This window comes from Octodon degus, unplaced genomic scaffold (genome assembly GCF_000260255.1).
Source record: "Octodon degus isolate 3935 unplaced genomic scaffold, OctDeg1.0 scaffold00138, whole genome shotgun sequence".
Lineage (NCBI taxonomy): Eukaryota > Metazoa > Chordata > Mammalia > Rodentia > Octodontidae > Octodon > Octodon degus.
The window spans coordinates 3,153,674-3,169,909 of record NW_004524714.1 but is presented as its reverse complement, the minus strand read 5'-3'; the positions used below and the strand labels follow the sequence as shown (position 1 = coordinate 3,169,909).

General features: G+C 46.7%; 1 protein-coding gene across 7 annotated transcripts in view; it reads left to right on the top strand.

Moving 5' to 3' along the window:
- The first annotated feature begins 894 nt into the window (after nt 1-894).
- The window catches only part of Ralgps1 (Ral GEF with PH domain and SH3 binding motif 1), a 291,187-nt gene continuing 275,845 nt past the window's right edge, over nt 895-16,236 (top strand). For 3 of the 7 annotated variants that reach the window (XM_023701690.1, XM_023701689.1, XM_004641556.3), the window contains exon 1: nt 895-1,130. The gene's annotated coding sequence lies outside the window, so the exon portion shown is untranslated. Of the gene's footprint in view, nt 1,131-1,287; nt 1,360-16,236 lie in introns of those variants that run through there. The other 4 variants (XM_023701688.1, XM_023701691.1, XM_023701692.1 and 1 more) reach the window with 2 other exon arrangements.

Sequence of the window (16,236 nt, the reverse complement as noted above, 5' to 3'; positions counted from 1 at the left end):
GAAATGGTCTAATTTCTACTAATTCAATTTTTCTTTTTCATCATTCTATAATCTTTGAGAATCACAGTAACCAAATCTTTTCATACTCTGATGTGAGTGCATGATAATTTGAAAATTGTCAAAATGATGTTCTTTGTCTGTGTTTCCAAGAAGCACTCAGAACAGAGCAGGCGTCCCACCTCCTTTCTATGGGAGGGTGGCAGACCAGAGTTTTTCTGGTTCTAAACTTCCAGCCTTCACTCACGTGGCTTCCACAGTCCTTGTAACTTATTGTCGCTGTGATTTTAAGTAAATTACTGCCTCTCTGTGCTCACCTCATGGATCCAGGTGCAGGGACGCAGGGTTCAGACTCATTCCCCAACGCTGCTTTGTGGTGGTGTTGGGGAAAGAGGGATCCTTCACCCGGCTGGGCCTAACTGTCCACAGCAATACAATCAAATTGGGCCCAGGATCCTGAGGCATCTTTCCATTCTGACGTTCTAAACCTTATACCTACGTCTGAGTCTTATTAAAGAATGGGCACTAAGGTGTTCATTCGCAAAACCATTTTTTGTTGAAAATGATAAATTCTAGGTAGAGATTTAAGAGAGAAATTGGGTGAGGCCTCGAAGGACTATGGGTTGAAAGATACACAGCTATTTCTAGGGGGCGCGCGCGGGAGGGGGGATGGGCGTGGCGGGTCGCTGATCTCGGTGTGCAGGCAGCAGAGCATCCCTGCAGGTTGACTAGGCGCCCGCGGTCGAGCACTAAGGCCAAGGCCGCCTAGGAATCCCGCTGCAGCGGCTGCGCACTGGCGCGACCAGCTGGCTGATTTGCGTGGCTCCGCCCCTGAGACGAGCTGGTTGGCGAGGGCTGGCCTGCTGCCGCGCGCCGATTGGTTGTGCTGCCCGCCGGTCAAGTCTGGGAGCGGACTGTTCCTACTGCGGCTGGGCACCGGCTGGGCTCCCGTATCGGCCCGAGCTCCAGCTGCGCCCGGCCTGACACCGGCCCGGCTCGGCCTGGCCCCAGCCTGCGAGCAAAGGCGCCGCTGCTGCTGGGCCACTCCCAGGGCCATGAGGAGGCGGCGGCAGCTACTGCGGCCCGCGTCAAGGTGACCGGCCGGGACTGCGGCGGCAGCAGCCAGAGAGGTGGTGAGAGGACCGGCCAGCCGCCGGCGGGGCGGGGCGGGGCGGGGCGGGGCCCCGAGGGCTGGGCCGGAGGGAGCTGCAGGTGCGGGGGGCGGGACCCAAGGGCCGCTGGGCCCCCTCGGGGGGAGGGGCCTCGTTCCGGTAGGCGGGGCCAGGCCCTGGGTTTAGTCGGCGGAGTTTCAAGTGCGGGTGTCTGCGGTGCCCTAGTCTTGGGGGGCGTGGAGAGCAGACGGTAGGGGCTGGTGGCCGGGAATGGACGTGGGAGGGAGCGGGGTTGGAGGAGGCAGTTGGGCGGGGCCGAGGGGGCCGCAGGGGCGGGGGGCGGGGTCAGGAGCGAGCGCAGGTTTGACAGTGGGAGGGAGCTGCGAGGTGAGGTCAAAGCGGCCTGCGGGGCCGGGGCCTGGGGAAACCACAGGTGCAAGGGGCGGGGCCGGGAGACCTGCAGGGGCGGGGACGGGGCCCGGAGTGGTTGAGGGTCCGAAGCTGGGCCACGAGGGGAGCACCCGCGGAGGGTGAGTCTCCGCAAAAGAGGAAGCGTCTCTGCTGTGTCCAGGTGGCTCGGGTGGAGCAGGAGCTTTGGGCTCTGCGGATTCTGGAAGTCTCCAGGGTTGCCGCTAGAGGGGCGGTGCAAGCCTGCCAGTGTGCCTCGCAGAGCCGGTTGTGGATCTCAGCTGCCCTGGTTACTAGGCCGGCTGCTTCTTGTTCCCTACGTGGGTCGCGCAGTGTTTCCACCCCTCTTGGGGCTTTCCTCGTGCTGTCGAAGGGGCATGCCTAAATTGGGGAGTGGTTGGATGATCCATTTTAATTGGATGGTCGGCCCTTAGAAAACGTGTATGTTTGAGGAGTAGTTAGTGTGAAGCTTGGAAGCGTCCTGAATTGTTGTCTCTTGGTACCAGATGCTGTTTGCAAATCTGCACAGTGCTAGTCTCAGAAAGACTGAAATGGCACCCTGGTGAGGAGGAAGATCAGGAAGCATTCAGAAGCTTTTGACTATGTGTTACCTGGGAGCCTTTTGCTTTTTTGAGATTTATTTCCTCCTTTGCAAAATGAGCCAACTGCTACCTGCCTGTGTGCAACTCGTGAGTTCAGTGAGGATAGTGTCAACAGAGCGTCCTGGGAGAATCATTGGCTAAAGTTATATTTTCTTCCTCTTATGAGGACAGGCAGGATGGATTTGGGACCCTGGAGTCTAGAGGGGAAGGTATTATTTATCAAGAAGTGAGATCTGGACACTTTCTTGGTAGATTTTGGCACGAAGCTAATGGTGGGCTGTCCCTAAGCGATGAGTGGTGGCTTGGATCCTTGGTTGTTTCTCCCTGCCAGGTCTCCAGGGGAGACACAGGATCACAGCGAGCAATGGTAGATGGAAAGAAGAGAAACATTTTATTGCTTGCTGACCTTTAGACCCAGCCCCAGCGAGGACTCTGACTTGTACACGAGGTGTGCATTGGATCCCTGTGGAATTCTTCCTCCCCTGTCCAAGCATGAGCCCTCCATTTTACCACATTCCATGAAGAAGACACACAAAAAGAAAGGTATGCCAGACCTTTGTTAGGTTCCTGTGCAGGCAGAGAAAAGAGCGTTAAGGTGATGGCTCCCCCATGTGTGTGTGTGACCCTTCCATGCTCAGTGCCTTGTCTCATTAGAAGTTGACCAGGCCTGTAATGTCCCCTCCCTGTGTTGTGTGGACAGAAGAGGAGGTGGCGAAGGCTTTTTTGCTGGTCTGCACTATTCTTTACTGTAGAAGTGATAGAACTTTTCAGGACCAAGCGCCATGCTGTTGGCCTCCTATGCTACCACTGGTGTAGTGGTGGTAACCCAGTGGCATTGTGGGGATGGCATCTCATTACTAGCCCTTACAGAGCCAGTGCTTGGGTGACAGGTTCCTGGGGGGTTGCGAGACAGCATGTATGAGTTGTCCCACACTGTCGTGGCCAAAATAAGTGGCTCTTAGAGCCTGTAGTCCGCAGGGTGACCATGTGTCTTGTAGGTTCCAGGGAGTCCAAGCCTGGTGGTAGTCAAGAACTAGCATACTGGCTGATGAGATGATTGGCCTCTCCCCCCAGTTTCTTACCTTCTCACAGTTTTGATTTCTGTATTTGTACATGAAGAATAAGGCTGCTTGTGAGGTAGTTGTGAAGAGTGAGGTAAGCTATTTGAAAGCACCTGATCTATTTGGCTATCACTTGTTAGGGTTCTTTTCTTTTTCTACCCCTGTCCCTACCTGTACAGAATAACATGTTGTGTGTAAGCAGAGCGGGAACCCTGAGTCTCTGCATCTTATATGACTTTGGACAAGTCTCTTTTCCTCTCCAGACCTCAGTTTTCTTAGCTAAGAGAGGAGGGTTTTAGACTGCATGACGCTTAGGTGTTCTAGTTCTGGCTCTGATTGGTATGCTGCTATATGTTCGAGAAAGGTATGGAGTGAAAACTAATGGCCTGTAGTTTAGTTCCTTAAAAAAGGAAACAAAAACCAACAACTACAAAAAACCTGTTTAGGGGCTGGTGAGATGGCTCAGTGGTCTAAAGCACCTACTTAAAACAAGCTTAGCAAAGCACAGGGACCGTGGTTCAATCCCCCAGCACCACATGCCAGCCAGCCCCACCCCCTGGTGGGCTAAGCTGGCCACACACACACAAATAAAGAAATAAAGAAATAAATAAAAAAAGACTTCTAAAAAAAAACCTGTTTAAACTGAGCATGATTGCACACACTTATAATCCCAGCCCTGGAGAGGTTGAGGCAAAAAGATTGCTGAGAGTTGAAGGCCAGCCTGCATTACATAGTGAGTTATAGTGAGCTCAAGGCCAGCCTGAACTACATAGCCAGACCCTGTCTAAAAAACAAACAACCTGGCTAGCATTTTACCTGGCGTATAGTAGGTGCTCATTAAATACTCATTCAAGGAACTGATGAAGGGTTTTCACTGGGAAGGTATGGCAAATGTCCCTAATGCTTATATGTATATTGTATCTATTTCTCAAAATGCATTTTTTAAATTGCATCAAAATATTTTCACAACATTAATGGAATTAATGAACTTTAACATGAATGACAGAAGGTGTTTTATAGTAATGTACTGTTTCACCACACATTAAATACATCCAGTTTTTGTTCAGAAACAGGCATAAATTTTCATGGTTGCAGTTGTGCATGTGGGCATTTGGGAAAGGGCTCTTTGCATAGTACTTTTTATTTTATTTATTAAAAAGTAAAATCATTTTTTAAAGGCAAGTGGGGAAATCAATTGTGGAGTGTCTTTCTTGTTTATAATCTTTTCCCTAAAGGCAACCATTCTTACCAGTTTTTTGTTTACTATTGCATATATCCTTAGTGTTACATAAACTTTAGTATTGTACGTGCATTTTTTTGCTCCATGACTTATTAACCTATTTTGAAAATTGTTGGAAAAACATTGGAAAGTTGGTACACACAGTTCCTACTTAAAAACTGTTTCTGACTGGTGCAGCAACACACTTGTCTCTCTGCTTCCCTTCCCCCATGGTGTTTACTCTGTGCTGGTTAGCAGGCATTGTTTAGAAGACTAACAAGAAACACCCTTTCTTCTCTTCTAAGAGAGAAATGGCTTTGGTCCCAGTGAACAGTAGGGTAAAGGGCAGTCCATGTGAGGCAGAGACTGAAAGAGAAAGGAAAAGGACTTGTTCACTGATAATTGAGAACTGATTTTTCTGTTCAGCCTGTGAATTAAAGTCCAAATCTATCATTTACTAGCTGTATAACTTGGGACAATTGATCTAATCTGTCAGCATCTCAGTTTCTTTATCTGTAAAGTGGATGATGATAGTAGGATCTGCATTTGGTTTTCTTTGTTTGTTTGTTTGTTTGTTTGTTTGTTTTTTGGTGTCGGGGATTGAACTCAGGCGCTTGCACTTGCCAGGGAGATGCTTATGCCATTGAGCAATCTCCTTGGGCCCCATGCATTTGGGGTTTCTGTCCAGAGGAGATGAGCTCATAGATGGAAAGAACACTATCTAATGGCAGGTGGTGTGGGTACTTGGTCAGGGTGTGCTCCCTGATACGACTCTCCTAACCTACAGCAGCCTGCCTGCCTTGTCAGCAGGTATACTGGGCAGTAAAGTGGGATCCATGGAGAATGCCTCATTCCTGTCTTTGAGATGTTTGCATGCTGTGTGTGACAGACACACAAGCTACTGATCGCAGAGCAGCATGGTGGGCCTGCCGGTGAGAAGTGAGCGGTGAGTGAGGTCACGGCAAGGAGCAATTGCTTCTCCCTGGCTGTTTTGGCATGGCTCCTCAGCCTCAGTTTCTCCTTCTTTGTGAAGTCTATTCAGTTCTTCCAGGAGCAAGTGATCCCCCTTCTTACTTGTCCTCCTTTGGCTGTCATTGTATGTACACCTTGTCGTGTTATAGCATGCATGCTTTTCTCTGTGTGTCTTCCTGCACAGGGGAAATCTCCTCTATCTTTGCTCCCAGGTCTCTGCATAAGGTGGGCTTCTGGTGGCCAGAGTGACAGACAGTGGACCTCTGGTCAGACGAGTCATGGTACCAAACACTGCACACACTGATGAAATTGTAAGTCAGTAGGTCTCTGGTGAAACCTGGTCTTGGAATTCCGTACCTATCACTCCCCAAATACTTGAGTGCTGACTGAGTAAGTTTTTGATGTGACTGGCAACACCTGTCCTGCAGTGTTTGGGATAGAAGAGGAAAGAAATATTCCCTGTAGATGTTCCAGGTCAGGATGGAGATGGATAAAAGGAACAGGTAAAGGTAAGCAGAAGCCATGCATGCTGGCAGAGGTGCCTCCTTCACCTTTGTAGCTGTATAGTGGGGAACAGGCCCCGGGAGTTGAGTGGGCAATCTGTGCCTTGCGGCCGCAGATAGGAGAGAGTTGCTTGCAGCTTCTGTGAGTGTTTGCTCGTGGAATGTGCCTCCTTGACTGTCACCGTGTGTGCCCCTTGATCACAGGGAGGAAGCTTCACTTTCTTCAGTTGTGCATTCACTCAGCAGCACTGCTGGACTCCTGCATGGGCAAGTGGTATACAGGATGCTGGGCATGTGGTGATGATGGTTCTCCATTCCTATATTTGGGAGTTTATGTGGTAGACAAGCCACCAAATGGAAGGTGACCAAAGTGACTGGCTTGAGGGAGCCTTTGAAGCAGGTAGCTCTGGGTTCAAATTCTAATCTATTACACGTGTGTAATAATGGGTTTCCCTGTTCTGTAAAATGGGGTAATGCTGTTACTTAAGTTAGGACTGTTGAAGAGCCAGTGGGGGTAATGGAGAGGGCAGTTCACAGTGGTGCCTGACAGGCGGCTCCTGCTTCTGAGTGCTCCCTGAGGGTGCATGGAGGAGCGCCTGTCAGGCCGTGTCCTGTAGGTGCTAGTATAGTGGTAGTGGTGCTAGTCACACAGCCAAGGTACCCAAGAAGCCACCTGGGAAGTCGCAGAGTGGCTAAGAAGTCCTCAGGAGCTCCTCGGCCTGTGAGCTTCTCCACAAGAGTTTCTTCTTGTTTCTGCCCCAGCTCTTCTCAGATGGGTCAGTCCAGCACCACGGTGAGCACCTTCTCTCTGCTTGAGCGCTGTACCCATAGATTCCATGACTTATTAAAGGGATACAGATACTGTGGACACCCAGAGCAGCAAATTGTTCCACTGCTTTTTTGCTGAGCTTTTGAATCTGTTGTCTTCTTTCTGGGAGATTAGGCTCTTGAATGTCAGAGAGGTGGACTGGGCAGTGATTAAAGATCAGACTACTGCTCACAAGCTGTGTCCTAGAACCTGGTTCTTCCAGGGCTCTAAGTGCTGTGGTAGGGTTCTTGCACATCGTGAGCACCCATAAATGTGAACTAGGATAATGTTTTCATCTCTCCCAGGGCTACAAGGATTTTAGGATGCTTTTTTTTTGTGGGAGGGGGTTGATTTATTGCCTATGGAAGTTATTGCCCAAGAAATGTGTTAAAACTCAGATGGGCTTGGTGATGGGGGTTGGTGAGCCAGCAGAATGCATCCTATGTTACACCAGGACATTAGGCACAGGGCAGAGAGACAGTGGAGTCACCTGGGAGCCAGACCCCTGTCTCAGGCCTGTCAAAGAGGTGGGGTTGGCTTTTCAAGTTCTTCTGTTTGTCTTGTGAGTCCATGAAAATAATGAGTTTAAGGAAACATAATATTCTTTCTCCTTAGGACTTAAATATTTTTATTATAGGTTTTATATTTTATTTTTTTAGGTTTTATTTTTAGATTAAGGCCTTTATGAAAAATCAAAAGAAAATTTAAATGTTTGCCTTTGATATTCATAGATTTTCTTGAAAATCATGTTTGAGAAGAAAGAAAGAATAATGGATGTCCTTAAGTCCATGTTTATTGGATATAATAATTCTGACCTATTCTTATATAAGTCTCTTTTATAACTGGGGCAAGGAAAATCTGTGCTTTCAGTACATTTCTGAATAATTAAATATTTATAGAAACAAGATAATAAATTCAAGAGAATTTGCTTTGCCTCTTTGTAGCAGTAAAATTTGTTATGTGGAATTAATTCTCTTCATTGTTTTAAGATTTTTTTTATTTTGTGTCTTTCTATAGTTGTCTTTTTCTTCCCTAGGCACCATATCTCCAACTCTTTTAAACAAGTAGGATTTATAAATTTTCTCCTGTTAGGCCCCCACAGCACTCTGACTTGCTGTGGTATTTAGTGACATTGTGTGGCCACTAGTGATGTTCTTGTGATACCCCACTTTGTAGATCTTAATAAGTAAGACTGCTGGCTTTGCACAAAATGGTTAGAATGATCTGAGTACGTTACTCTAAAAGCCCTGCAGTTGCTTCCTATTCTCTTAGAAGAAAGACCAAGTTGCAGTGTAGCCTGCGAGGTATATGAACATGTTCCTTAGTGTGAGTAATTGTTGGTATGTCTTTGTCTCCTGGCCTGTGTACTTCTGTTCCATTGGAGCAGGGACTGTCTTTTGCTCACCAAGAGGTTCTCAAGGCCTGGTGTGGCATCTGGCACTTAGTAAATGCCCCACGAATGTTTGTTGAAGTAAATGGTGGGTGCCCAGTGACTGATTTCAGTTCATCAGAACTTTGTTGAATTGGAGGTCCCTTGCATTACGCAATATCTCAGCACTTTATAACACTCAAAAAGTGTCTAGTTCTACCCGCCTCACCGTGATTCAGCACAGTGGTGGGCAGGTTTGATGTACATATGAGAAAACGGAAGCTCAGAGAGTTAATTGTCCAAGATGTGGCTCTGGTGGAGCTGAGGACCTACTGCCTGCATGTGTGCCCTTCTCCCTGTCCAGGCTCCCTTAAGGTGTAGTTACACACACACACACACACACACACACACACACACACACAGTGTTAGAGTCAGGAATGAGGTAAGAAAACAGGACTACATCAGGAAAAGGTACTTATAGAGTTTCTTTTGGTTTATTTTTGTTTTAATTAATTTTTTATTAGTACATATGTCATACATACGGATTACATCAATCATAAGGAATTTGCTTCTGTACATAACCTGTCTTCCTACTTTTTTTGTCTTTTTTGAGATAGGGTCACACTATGCAGTTCAGGCCAGCCCTGAGCATCTGGTCTGGGAGCTGCAGCAGTCCTCCTGCCTCAGCCCATCTTGCTTCCCTTTTTTAAATCTCATTCTCCCTTCTCTTCCATCAGCCCTCTTTCCCTCTCCATTTACTCAAGCTTTGTTTCCATTTTTTTCTTCTAGTCTCTTTTCTTTTTTCCTTTCTTCCCTTCCCCCTCCCTCCCTTGTTCCCTGTCCCATCTGAACATACTCTTTCTGCTTTCTAGTATGTATACCCCATTCGGCTCCATGTTTATCCTTTGAGTTTCTCATATGAGAGAAACAACGTGGTACTTAAACTTGTGTGTCTAGCTCACTTCACTTAGGATTTTTTTTTTTTTTATGTATTTAGTACAGGCTCTACAGGGTCTCACTACACAGATTGGACTCATAGTGATCCTCCTGTTTTCAGTTTCCCAAGCGCTGGGATTTCAGGTGTACACTACCACACCCAGTCCCCATCGCTGTCTCAGTGCGCCCCGGAGGCGGGGCTGGCATGGCATGTGCTGTGGAGTATCGGACACTGGTCCTCGCACCTGCCTAAACAGGCGCTTTAGTCGGCTGAGCAATCTGTCCAGCCTTTCACTTAGGATTCTGGTCTCAAGATGCATCTTTGTTTCTGTTTTCCTAGAAATGACCCAAGTTTATCCTTCTCTATGGCAGAGTAGTACTCCATGGTGTGTAAATACCATAGATAGAATCCATTCATCTTCTTTTGGTTTTAGATATTTTAATTTCCTGATGTTTGAATTTGGGGACTTGATTAGGAGTGTTTGATTTAAGGTCCTGTTGATATCAGGGTATATTAAATCCTGAACTTTCGGGCTGGAGAGATAGACCCTGGCAAGCCTAAGGTCCTGAGGTCAATCCCCAGTACCACACACACAAAAAAAAAACCCCAAATAGTTAAAGTATAGTGCTCACTGATCTATGTGCTGATAGGCTGATAACTGGATTTTTATTCTTGTTGGTAGCTTTTTAATGTTTAAAGTTATTTGCTAATTAATATATGGCATTCTTTTGCTGATTTCAAGGCATGCTGAGTGTTTCATTTATTTCTGTAATTTATAGCGGGGCTCCTTTGCCTTTGTACTCAGTGGCCTTTGTGCTCATCAGGTGTAGAAGGCGTCGGCCTTTCTAAAGAGCAGAGATCAGAAGTCCATGCCTCCTCTCCAGATACGGTTGGAGAGTTTGCCCGATTCCCCACCTGGCAAAGCCCATGGACTTGAGAACATCAGTTTGCCTGTAGTGTTCTCTCAAGAACTGCCTATAGGTTGTGTACCATTGCAAAGAAACCAAGTCTATGGTTTAGTTCAGATGAAAACTTATTTTAGGGCTGTTTGTTGGATCCATGGTGTGACTTCATGGGAATGGTGACTAGGGACCTAGTACACAGCTCTGCTGGCTAGTCTGGTGAAGGTGGCTAGCTAGCAAAGACAGTGTCTCTGTGGTCTCATGATCTTAGGGGCCTTTTTAGGCCAGAGATATTCTGGAAACCTAGTTTTGGCAACAGATGCCTGCTGTGGCATTTCTAGAATTTATGGGTGGAATCTCAGGGCTAGAGTACAACAGATCTATCCCATAGGACTCATAAACAGAAAGGAGCAACCTGGCATTATAGAGAGGTCACTGGCCCTGGATCCACAGTGGCCAAGTTAGCAATTTGCTTTGGCATAGCTGCTTGCTAAGTAAACAAGAATATGTCTGGTGTGTATGCTTTTTCTTTAGTAGGAAGACCCAGATTTAAGGTCTGATATTGTTAAGGTTAAAGGGAATTGGAGGATATCGAAGGACTGTTCCAGCACTGAATGTAGCCTTGTTCCTTACTTTTTCCCCCTCCTAACAGACCTGCTTATCCATCCACCCATCCATCCATCCATCCATCCATCCATCCATCCATCCATCCATCCACCAACCCATGCATCAATCCATGCAGTTCTTGTTCAGAGCCCACTGAGTGCTAATTGCCATGCTGAGAATAGGACCACAGTGGTGGAAAACGACAAACTCAATCTTTTTGTTTTTGGCTTACAGTCTTAACAAAATTAAGTCAGTACAAAACCAATTACAGGCACATAAGGAATTAATCATGGCAATTCTGATGGCTACAAATGAGGAGTACAGGTGCCAAGAGATCATAAGTAGCTTCAGCTGCTAGGAGTACCAGAGGCATCTTCCCAAAGAAAGGGACCTTGAACTACAGCCAGCTAGGTGCAGAGGGGGCAGCTGCATCTGCCATGGCCCCCGTCAGAGAAAGGCCATGGTGAATACAAGAAGTACCAGGAATCAGCATGGCTGAAGGCTGGAGAGCAGGGGGGTTACTGTTCACATTCCAGGTATGGCTTTGCTTTCTTGAATTGTGCTAAAAATCCTTGACACATATGCCCTAGCTGCTGACTCTTCTCTTTCAAGACTCCCCAAGAGCTACCCAGAGCATCTGTTATTGAGGTGTTACCTGTCATGGCTTCCAAGATGGCAGGTGGCCTTATTTCTGTTGCTTTGATGATTGGCTGCCTCCTTTGCTTCTTGAGGGAATGGAAGAGCACTTTGATCTCATTAGCAGTTTTTAATCATTATGTAAAAACTCAGTGAGCATGTAACTGGCCCCGACATTGCAGTCCCTGCTCTCAGGAGACCCACAGACTTTACAGATAGAGAAAATAGATGAGCAGGATGCAGTTTCACGGCCGATGTCGTAGTGGAGGTGGGAACCCATGGGACTACGTCAGACTCTGGATCTTAAAGATCTCTTTCCATTGCAGCAGTACAAGCAGAGGAAGCGGTGTGCAGCAGCGTAGAAGCCACAGTGGGCCTGATATGTCAGGTGTAGGGGGCATTGTGTGCTGCTGGGGTGTGAGAAGAGGTGGAGGTGCTTTGAGTCAGTTGCAGAAATTGTGCAGGAGTTTAGACATTGTCTTGTGGTCAGTGGAGATTTGTGTAAGAGTCCAAGGGGAGGGAAACACCTTACTTCTAATCCTGGTGGAGGCTGGTTCCAAGGAAACCAGGTGGGTCTCTCATCATGATGATGTGGTCGATGTGAGGGAGAGTGACATTAGGACTCTTGCTTTGGTGACAAGAGGTGGAGTAGTCACCTAGAAATGGAACATGAAAGGGGTATTGAGTATAGGGAAGAGGGAGATGGTGAATTCATTTTGGGGCATTTTGGTTCTTGGATGCCTTGGGGCAGCACAGTAGAATTGGCCTCGTGTGGTACTCAGAGAGAGGTCTTGGCTGGAATGGCAACTCTCACCTGCAGCATCAGCAGTCATTAGGGCCCTGGTAGGAGGTGGGCTGTCTGCCTGTTTGGGATGGCCCATGGGTGCTGGTGCAGAGCTGGGCCTTTCTTTAGGAGATAGCCCTTGAAGTCAAGATCATACTGTGGGAGAGAATGATGTCTGTGAACAGAGGTGAACAGAGGATGCCTGCTGTAGTTCTGGGGAGTGCCAGCCTGAGAGACATGGGTCTGCTGTCTTACCTGGCCACTCCTCCTCCTACTGTTCCTTGGCCCTTGCTCTGTGTCTCACAGACCTCCTGCCCTGTGGCCCACACCCAGCCCTGCAGCTGGGCCATCTTGTTTCACTGTCACTGGAGTCAGTCTGGTGTGTACTGCCTCATCAGGTTCTCATTCAGCTGGCCAGTCAGCTCCTGGCTCTTTGCAGAGAAGTCACTTCTGCTGCTATGTGCAGAAGACCAAGGGAGACCCTGCTGTCACTGGGCACTCAGCAAACCTTAACAACTCACTTACACTTTCTGTCATAGCCCCTTCCTGTGAAATCTGCCCAGACCCCCAGCTTGTTCAACATTCTGGGGTTCACTTCAATCTGTGGGCCCAGTGGGAGGAGTGTGTGTCCAACTTCTAGAAAACATGATTGGTTAGAACTGTCAGAGGAAGTCCTGGAAAGACAGGCTAATGTGGCCTGGGAGCCCTGTGACTTGGGGCTGCGACCTTGCTCTGTATTCTTAATATGAGTAACAGATACAAGCCTGCTGTGGCTTTTCTGGAATTTATGGGTGGACTCTTGGGGCTACTACCCAGGCTGCTGGTAGGAAGTGGAGAGAGAGAAAGAGAGAGAGAAAGAGAGAGAGAGAGAGAGAGAGAGAGAGAGAGAGAGAGAGAGAGAGAGAGTTTTGTCTCCCTCTAGCTTATGGAAGCTGATGAAGGGTCTGATCTTAGAGACCTAGCAGGAATCTATCAGTGTGTCCTCTTTTTCCTCCTCCTCTTCTCCTTCCCCTTTTTAAATTAGAGTATATTAGTAATGCAAAATGCTAAGGTTTGTTTTTGGAAATTGGTAATACTAATGGAATTCTGATTATTCTCAATCCCAGTACCTCCTATCCCTTTTGTCTCTGCTTCCTCAGTCCCTTTCCCCTCTCCATACTGTGTGTCTAGTATTAACCTCAAGACCAGAGATTATGGATTATAGGCTGAGGCACTGGCCCTGGTGCTGAAAGGCTCAGTGAGGATGAGGGACAATGTCAGGGAAGTAGCTGTTCTGGGTATGAGAGCTCCAGCCAAGTATAAAGCCTTTTGCTCCTTATGAAAGGAAAGAAAAAAGTGGGGCTGTTGGTTGATCTGAGAAGCCCATGTGCTTGGTTAGAGAAGAGAACAGCTAGGTAGAAGTGGAGGCAGCGTGATGGGAGCAGGTTGCTGGTGTAGATGGGAAGTGCCCTTCAGCTCTTGTGGGACAGGGTATAAACAGTGGTCTGGAATAGGAACGAGTCTTAGCTGGGCTCAGAGCCTGCCTTTTCTCGAGCATCACTACCCATGAAGGTGCCCTTGCTGGCCATGAGTTCTTAGACATGTTACCTAACTGGTGTGGGGCTGCTTTTCACTTTAAGTGGATGTGAGAACAGTACTCATGGTAGAAAATTATGGTAAGGATTCAGTAGTCTATTCAGTGGCAGCTGGGGAGATAGTTCGGTCCTAAATGCCTGCCTGGCAAGCACAAGGACCCAGGTTTGATCCCCAGTACCATATGCCATGCTGGCCCAAAAACTGGTCATGGTAGTACATGCCTGTAATCCCACCTTGTCAGATTCATATTCATTTCAGCTAATGTTTGAGTCATCTGATATGTATAGAAACAGTGCTGGGCCCTTTGATGACATGATGTAAAATGGTTGTATCTATTGTGTTCCCTTTTCTCGACGACTGTCACTTTCTTTTGAGAGAGCTGTTTTTTAAGTTGAGTTGTGAGTGAAAGAAAACTAAACAAATATGAAGGTATAAATAAGGATTTTTTTCCTCAAGTACGAGAACTCTGGGAATCAACTCAGTGCAGGCAGGGAGCCTGGTGGTCAGGGACCCAGGTTCCTTTTGAGGTCACTTCCTGGCCTGAAATGGCTGGTAGAACTCGGGCTTTCCACCTTTATTCCATTCCTTGAGGCTACTGTCCCAAGACCATGCATGGCATTTCTTACACCTTATTGGACTAATCTTGGTTTTGTGGTCAAGCCTCACAGTAAGGAAGACAGGGAAATGTGATTTGTAATCAGGGAAGGTGTGTGGACACCTAAAATCTGGAAATACTTTGCTAAAGAAGACAGAAAGGATGAGCTGTCAGGGACCAGCCTACCATTAGTAGCTCCATTTGATAGATGTGAATCCTCAGAGTGGTTATGATTAGCTTAGCATTACATGCATGATAAATGGTTGAGCCTTCAAAACTTATAAGCAATAATTTATTAATCCTATACACTACTTGGATGAAATCAGGACAGGTGTTGAGTGGAATAGAAGTGACTTAATTGCTAACTTGTTTTGTTTTTGTTTTTTGAGACAGGGTCTTGGTATCTAGCTTAGACTGTCCTTGAACTCACGGTAGTCCAGGCTGGCCTTGAACTCACAGCAATCCTCCTGCTTCACCCTCCCGAGTGCTAGGAATACAGGTGTGTGCTACCACACATGACATTAACTGCTTGATTCAGGAGCCACCAGGCATTATAGCACAAGGGTGGGCAGTATTATTCCTTTTGATTTTGGAGCAACTGGGTTCAGAGCTGAAAATAATTGAGAAGTTTAGTGGTAAACTGCGGTGGCTCCTACATGGATTTGAGTTGAAGGGAAGGTATAAGCCAAGTATGGTGGCATACACTTACAATCCCAACATTCAGGAAGCTGAGGCAGGATGAGTAAGAGTTTGAGGCCAGCTTGCCTCAAAAAAAAAAAAAAAAAAAAAAAACAAACTAGACTCTAGCTAGCACCCAAGCCCAGTATGTGAGTGGAACCACTCTGGGCTCTCCGGATCCTCACTCCAGCCAGCACCCAGGCCCGGTGTGTGAGTGGTACCACCTGGGGCAACATAGGACCCTTACTCTAGCCAGTGCCCAGGCCTGGCATATTAGTGGGATTTCCTCGGGCCCTCCGGATCTTCACTCCAGCCAGCACCCAGGCCAGGCACATGTGTGGAATTTCCTCCATCAGACGCCCTGGTGTGGAACCCTGTGGCCGAACTCCCTGCAGAGAGGCAAGGGGCAAGACCCACCCAGCTGATCCAGGAGCATAACATCTTGCCAGAGTGACTCAGTGGGTTCACTTCCAAGGGCTGTAGCAGGAAGAAGTGGAGCACAGCAGCCAGACCCAAGCCACACCCACCTGGATGAGTTTGAACTTGGTAGATCTGGACCTGGTACTAAGGTAATAACTCTACCAAAGCTCTACACTAAAGGTGGGAGGACAGTGCTATACAAAATGACAAAAAGGAGGAGCAAAATGCTTTCTCAGGCCCCAAGACTATCCAGAACAAATGCAGGAGACAATAGCATAGAAGAAGTTGGAAATCACACACCTGAAATCTCTCAAATAATATTATCTGAAGTATAGAAACAACTGCAGAAAAGCATAGAGGAAATCAGATCAAAAATAATTTCTGGAGTAAAAAAATGATAATTATAATGAAAGAAGTAGTAAGTGCTTCTAAAGAAGACACTGATAAAAAAAAAGAGGAGAATATAAAAATGATGGCATCCTTGAATGAGCAATATAGGGAAGAAATAGAATGCATGAAGCAGATTGAAAGTGCTATACAGGAAATTAAAACCTCAATTACAAGCTGGCAAAACCATTTGAATGCAAGTGAAAGTGAAGACAGACTTTCAGACCTTGAAGACAGTGTTGTAGCTAGTGGTAAGAAAAGATCTCTTAAAAACAACTAGCATGCAGGAAAAAATAATTCAACATCTGCAAGATGATGCAAAGATGAACCATGTGAGACTAATAGGCATTAATGAGAAGGAAGGAGTCAATACAAATGATATAAAAAGAATATGGGCAGAAGTAGTAGCAGAAAACTTCCGAATTATGGGGAAACAATCTGACATTCAGGTAACCAAAGCATATAGAACTCCAAATAACATCAACCCAATTAAAACCACACCCAGACATGTAATAGTCAAGATCCCAGAAATTCAGCACAGAAACAGTATACTAAAAGCCGCTAGAGAAAAGAAACAGATCACATTTAAAGGAAAACCCATCAGAATAACAGCAGACTTCTCTTCACAAACCATAAAGTCAAGAAGAGCATGGAGCAAAGTACTT